The sequence below is a fragment of the Sinohyriopsis cumingii genome, chromosome 6 (assembly GCF_028554795.1).
Source record: "Sinohyriopsis cumingii isolate HCF-2022 chromosome 6, ASM2855479v2, whole genome shotgun sequence".
NCBI classification, from domain to species: domain Eukaryota; kingdom Metazoa; phylum Mollusca; class Bivalvia; order Unionida; family Unionidae; genus Sinohyriopsis; species Sinohyriopsis cumingii.
Window position 1 is genome coordinate 61,579,118 of NC_142966.1, and position 7,639 is coordinate 61,586,756.

Below are 7,639 nucleotides of genomic sequence, written 5' to 3' on the forward strand. Positions count from 1 at the left end.
ATAAATGTTTCATTAAAAGGGAAGTCGGCAAGCCTCGTTTACTTTGAATAAAACATTTGTACATCTCGTGGTATATCATTAGTACAGCTTACACACACACACACACACACACACATATATATATATATATATATATATATATATATATATATATATATATATATATATATATATATATATATATATATATATATATATATATATATATACACATATATATATAACCATGGATCCACATTCCAACAAATCTGCATGCAGTACTAGTATAGGGTGATTTGGAATGTATACAACTTTCAACCCAGATACAGCTGCTAACTTGGTAATGTTTTGAAATGGAAAATCTTCATTCATAAGACTAAAGTTTCGATTTAGAATTAAAAATTACGAGATTGAAATTACTACTTCATGGAACCATTTTGAAAACCTTGATTTGTTTTCACATAAAGATAATATGTGTTCGTCAAACGTTCCTTAAATTGTCTTCCAAGTTTAAAGGTTTGTGCGTTTAGTACCTCTATAATCGTCAGTCGTAGATACATCGATTAGCAATCACATGCTTGACAAACTAATTACGATATAGAATGAACCCTTACCCTTTAAATCTCATTTAGCAAACAGGGCGTCATTATTCAGTAGAAACAGAAAATGCTAATGTCTCTAGACATATACTATGTCAATGTTACTGGAAAGGGTACGCTTAAACAAATGTCTGAAAAACTGTTCTCTGAATTTGTTCATAGTCACCGACCGATATAGCTAGTGGTTGGCAGTAAATTGGAGTTTTTATCGGATCCAGTCAAATCACAATCATTGTTTCAGGTATTGTTCGTATGCCTTACACTTGATAAAAATCTTAATGAATATCAAGTTCATGAATGAGAGCACCAGAATATGGAAGATTTTGAAAATTTGGTCTCTCTCTCTCTCTCTCTCTCTCTCTCTCTCTGTCTGTCTGTCTGTCTCTGTCTCTGTCTCTCTCTCTGTCTCGCTGTCTCTCTCTCTCTCTCGGTAATTATATTGCACTCTGATATGTTAAGAATGACAGAAAGAAGGTAAATAAATTACTAGTAAGCCACTAACTGGGTTAGGTTATAAACCCACCAGATATTTATTGAATTGATCAAAACCTCCGAAACTCTCGCTCAAAATATACACATCGCTGTCGTTCACGTATTTTGTATTTTCATAGAATATTTTACTGGTTGTAGAGACAATAAGGCTTGTTTAGTGGAAACGAACATTCGTCGTCTTTTCCAGGAGAAGATTACTCATAGTAAAATGATGACCTGGGAAACGTAGTTGTTATCCGTTATTGGGTTTATAGCAGTGTTTGATACCTACAGGATTTAATTGATGCAAACGGATATCTGCTCGTTTTCTCTGATCTAGAGTATGCTAGTCTTTTCTTGAGTCGGGTTCAAGGAAGCAAATCCATATTTCGTGATTTATGACAATTTCATTGAAATGACTCCCGTCACTCTTTATACTTTTGGCGAGTATCATTTTGGCGATTTCAGCATTAGTCTGTTTTTGATCAGTCGTCAGTAAACAGGAGAATCCATCTTGAACAAGCCTTCCTGAGCATGAAATTATTCTTCAGTATATTAAACACATCTGATGAATTTATAACCGTGATAATAAAAATATTTTCCCACTGTTAATCTATTATCTTCATCAATTGACCACCCCCTCCAAAAGTGACCTCACGATGACCATCGAATACATCTGTCTTCCAGAACATGGTGATCTTCAATAATATTACGACCATCGGAGAAATTAAGAAAGCACCTCACAGTTGTAGAGTATGATAAATAAACAGATCAGTACACTTTATCAAAGTCAGCCTATATAACAGCAAATATTACCATAATATCACTTGGAGTGTACAGTAGGCTGTTTGCGCATTAGCGTATTTGTTCTGGTACTCTTATGCATATATATATATATATAACTACATCTTTGAATCCATCATACTACGTCACTTATCTAATCTTATCTTCGTTCTCAACAACAGCCCCATCGTACGTATCCTGGAAATATTTTTAAGACTTAACGAATAGTTAAAGTTAGGAAATATAATTTAAAATGTTAGTAATGATCACAAAAATAGCTGTTGACTTCATAACATTATTTTCTTCTGTAAAGGAACGTGGATCTATCGATAGTTTTTGACTGTCCATCCATCAGTTCATACTGTATCTTTTTGATTTGATAGTTTCCCGGTCCATCTATGTGGCGCAATGCATTTGTTTGCTCCCAGCTCTGGATTAGTCCTTGTCGACGGGTTGTAAAGCATGCAATCAAATTGTGCAATTACAGCTACAATATATTTACATGAAATTGTCTACATAAAATAGACAATCATTGGTATTTATGTTAGATAGGAAATACAAAATTATATGCTACTTGTTTCTCCCTGGATTTATCCTTGCATCAGTCATAAATTCGAACCAAATATACATATTGGACATACAAATTTAATAACACATAAGGAGCTGAAATTATCTTATGGCTCTGTCCTTAAAATGTAAATACTTTGCTTCTGACTAATACATATGACAGCATGCTCATATAAGGCTAACTTTCTCATCAATTTGGGTTGGTGTTCCAAACGAAAATATGATTTATACACGCACAAAGTTTTATATATGCTTTTGTTTCCTCTACACATTGCATTATGATTACAAGAAAAAAATAACTGTGAATCCGCCTTGCATATCCGCATAAGTTTTACTTCATAAACCAATATCGTAATAATGTATTTTCTTCGTGCAAAGTTACTTATCCTGCTAATCATAAACTCGTCTTGTCTCATAGGTACAAAATAATTTAGATACCAATAATAATAATAATAATAATAATCATCATCATCATCATCATCATCATCATCATCATCATCATCATTATGTTTTCATCGTGTCGATTCTGACACTTATTTATATCAGTTCGATACCTGGGTTGCCATATATTCAAATTATATTGTAAACAGCAAGATTATTACATTACAAACGTGTCTGCAAAAAAACCACCATCATAATCTGGTAATACGTCAACGTATCTTTTGAAAACAATAAAAACTTCTGCATTTGCAGCCTTAATTCAATACAACTCTCAAACAGCAACACAACTGGCTCATTTACCTTTATATTTCTTACTTTAGAGAAGAGCAGATGGTTGAGTACACTGATGGAAAATATAGAACAATATCCAAGACGCTTATTAAAACATAGCAAACACTAATCGTAATTGATTATCGATGATGTGTGTGTGGTGTGTTGTGCTGTTTGTGATGATGTTGATGATATTGATGAGAATGATTAAAATGTTTAAGTGCTCTATATTTCTTGCAAATAAACCATATCTCTGAAATAATAGTGCTGTATCATGAAAAGATTTGCTTACACACAGGTATATCTACTTGAATGGTTTCACCAAATGAGCTAGTAGCTAATTCCATAATGTATAGAAACGATCAACTAGGGAGAAAGACAAAAAAAAAAACAAAAAAAAAAACAGTCTAAACATGTTCGTGGACTAATAAAATGTCTTTGAAGTGTATCAAGTTTACGCATGAACCGGCTTGATAATAACATTGCTGCTGACAACCGCACATCGCAAGATATTGTAATAACGATTCCAACAACAACATTTACTGGTTTACCGGAATTTTCAAAAGTGGTTCTCTCTTTTCAATCAAATGACAGTTATTAATGTAGTATTCAAACGAAATGACAAAGAAACAAGTTCACCTTTTCCGTCCCCTCACTTTCCATATACAAACATGGGAGTTTTGCGGTTGATGGAAAAAAATAGCAAACAAACCTTATTATCTGAGAATCCTCAATTTAAAGTTCATTAGAAATTTAGTTAAGATTATAGACGAAAAGAATTACTTTCCATGCATATACTATCTGCATCGTTCTCTGAGACGAAAACGGAAGTAGATTAAAAATAAAGGACAGTGCTACATCTCTCTTGCTCTTTCTGTCTGTTTTCTGTCTCTCTTTCTCCCTCCCTATCTTTATATATTCCTTAGTAACACTAATGGGAGGTCCCTTCTAATAAATGTACCCCCTTTCCACCAGAAGAGAAATTCCTACCTTATCAAGGTTTATATATACGTATATATCCCTTATGATATGTCCAAATAATTAAAACAGTACACGACTGTTAGATAAATCAAAACAACTAAATTTACGAACGTTTTCAGTCACACAGTGATGTAAGGTACAAAAAGTCCCCATCGCCTTGCCAATTGCAACACCTGGGATATCTGTTAGAATAACTACACTATATATATATATAGTGATTCTACGTAACCTGACCAAGGGCTATTTCACTGGATAACAACAATGGTCTTTTTGTGATTTTATTTTGGATTATAACATGCTTAGACTGACTTTAGAAAGTGACTAGGCAATCAAACGACGATTATTTTCCCCAGGGATAGTGAAAGGAACACGTAATTACTACCATTGGCTATAACTGTTTCATTAAAGTCAATGACCATTTTTATGAACACAAACAAAACATTGTATTCTCATGTTATGGTAATGACTGTATTTTAATTAACGTCCACGACATGGATGTCTACCAAACGATTCCTTTTTCTTCTTACATCTTCGTACGATAAAATTATTCCAAGCTATCTGCATGTTTGCTGGTCGAATTTGACAGCAAAAAGCGATACAAATTTTAATCAATAGTTACACTGTTTTAGGGAACCGTTTGTCGTTCGCTACAATACATTATACTCAAAATGTCTGATATGTATAGAACCAGCTGAAAATGATTCTATCCAATGACAACAACAGGAGAGTGTTGCCTTTTAACCGAATAATACACAATAGAAGTGTAAGATAGCTGGAAACATATTATAGTTGACGTTTTCATCTCTATTCAGTAAAATGACATATGCCTTAATGACGTCATGTACGAAAACGAACCCCTCACTCGAGTTTCATGATGGGATTAAACGGCGGGTTAACTACGCCATTGATATACAGTCGAAATAGTTAAGGATAATACAGTTTTCGATATTCAAAGTAGTAATAAAGTGTATAACGTCTGACTCTTTATTTCCTGAAAATGGTGAAATTAATGGAACAAATATTTCGGGCATTATTTTTGTATACTTGACCAGAAATTTATAATTATGTAACCCAAAATTTTACTTGATAATCCAATTAGAACACTTTATACATTCTCCTCTTGACATGTATTACCATCAGAAATGTGCACTATATAATTGATGAATAGAAAAACAAAAATAAAGCTTACGAAAATCAGACTTCATAAATGCAAAATGCATATATAATGAACACATTTTTATCACAACACACTTTAGTTCGCCTACAGGCGCACATTTATATAAAGTTATTAAATATAAGTATCGCATACAACAAACATGCAGCTGTGTGGCATTAGGCTGAGTTTTATGTTTCAATCACATCCAGCAAAGAAGTATACATGATGTAGCCTACCAGAAACGGAACCATGCGTGCCTATTATTTTTTGTAACAGACACTAACATGTTTCCATTGAAAATATATTTTAAACAAAAATTCCAAGGGAAAGGTACTTACAAAAATAACAGAACGGAACGGATTTGGTTATCGTAACACAAAATTTGATGCAAAGTTACATCGTGATTGAATGAACAGTTTTCTGAGTCTTCATATATCAGTATCATGATTTTAACATAACAGAAACGTAAAATATTATTGTTTTAGATAGATGTAGTTAGGGTTTATTGATAATACATGTATAAAGCATAGCATGAGTAAATTATTCTTTGAAGTGTTTTCTGTACAATATTTAAAATGCCCGGCAAAGGACGGAATATTAAGCACCTTGATTTCGATTCGGAATGTCCAGTTTCTTCCATCAATACCATCCAAAAATGGGAACATAATTTAAGGATATAAACGAATGGAAACCACACAAAATTTAAAATAGTGTTAACGGAATAAACTAGCTATACATTACACAAGGAAGCTACGAAAAACGTATCCCAATAAAAGATTATATATTAGCTAAAGTCATAACCAGTGACAGGAATATACAGAGGATTACAAATATACAGCAAACAAAACGGAAAGTGCTATCCCTGGATTATACAGAAGAATGCTTGATAATACTTCGCAGAATCAGTATTTAATACAAATAATACTAGTGCACACGTCATAGACGCTTAAATTCGTACGAATTCGAGCCCAGCTCCGCTGGTAAACGACACCCATCGCTTTGCCCGCACACACCAGCCCATATTTCATCCCTACTAAGCACATATCACCAACAATGATGTTGTTTAATTGGTGTTATATGCACTCGTGTGCGGCAGACAAGCAGGCAAGGCGATGGGTGCCGTTTACCCGTGGACATGGGCTCCAATCTGCCGCACACGAGTGCATATAACACCGACTTAGTAGCATCCCTTTTAGTGTTGTGTGCCTAGTAGTGATGAAATATTGACTGGGGTGTACAGGCAGGGCGACGGGTGGCGTTTGCCTACGGACCTGGATTATAATCTCCGTAGAGTAAGAATTAAAAATTATCTGATCTGAATCATAGTATTATAAATATATATATATATATATATATATATATATATATATATATATATATATATATATATATATATATATATAAGGAATCAGCGTGTAACAAAAGTATTGATTAGTCCAATCGGGTGCGGAACAACTGGTGAATTTGGAATTCAAAAAAACTAAAAGAGAAAGCGCACCACCCATCAAAACAAACCGAAAACTGATCAATATTTAAAGAGGAGGCACCTTCCTATTTTTGTACAAGGAAATGTTAAAATTTGGGCAAGTCATTTCAGGTGATCGGCTTGTTTATTCCGTAATGAATATTCAAAGATGGACACAAAATGCAGAGAATTAAAGAAACCACATACTGTATCTTATTCTCCCTCTTCCACCATTTCTCTCAGGTGCAATACTAACGTAGAATAAAACAAAATGATACAGTGCGCATTCCTCATTGTTTACAAAACAAGACCATGTAGGGTGCTGCATTCCTAGAATAATGCCTCGAGTCGACCTTCCTATCGCTCTGTGACAATTGTGGTCTCACAATCAGTATGAAGAAGACATGTAATTCATCAACCTGCACCAGGAAAGCCTTACATAAGGATCAACATCACAAGCAGTGGATTAACGCTCCAGATAGTGGACACATTCACCTACCTCGGCTGTATACGGTCACGTACTTCGGCAAACCATACACAAATATGTGTTTGAAAACAACACTGAAGGTGTACAAAGGAATTGTGTTGCCGACAAACAATATTGAATCGTGCTGGTTGGTAAATCAGGTCGGAAATAGCACTACCATCCAAGTGTTGACAGCGACATAATAGGCCTTTATGTGGGCATAAACAGAGATGGAAATGATGAAAGAGCATAGCGAAGATATACTTTAAACTCAAGATCAATAAAATTACAATGCCACCAGAAGAAATAGAAAGTCGATCTACCTTCGTGAGAGGAAGAAAGATGTTAAATCCAACTTCCCGCAAAACCATGCCGAAATAGTGGAAGTGAATTGAGCTAAGGAGAAGAGATCCACGATCTTGTTCGTAATTTAGTTTCTTTGTTTGAATGTGAAACTCCAG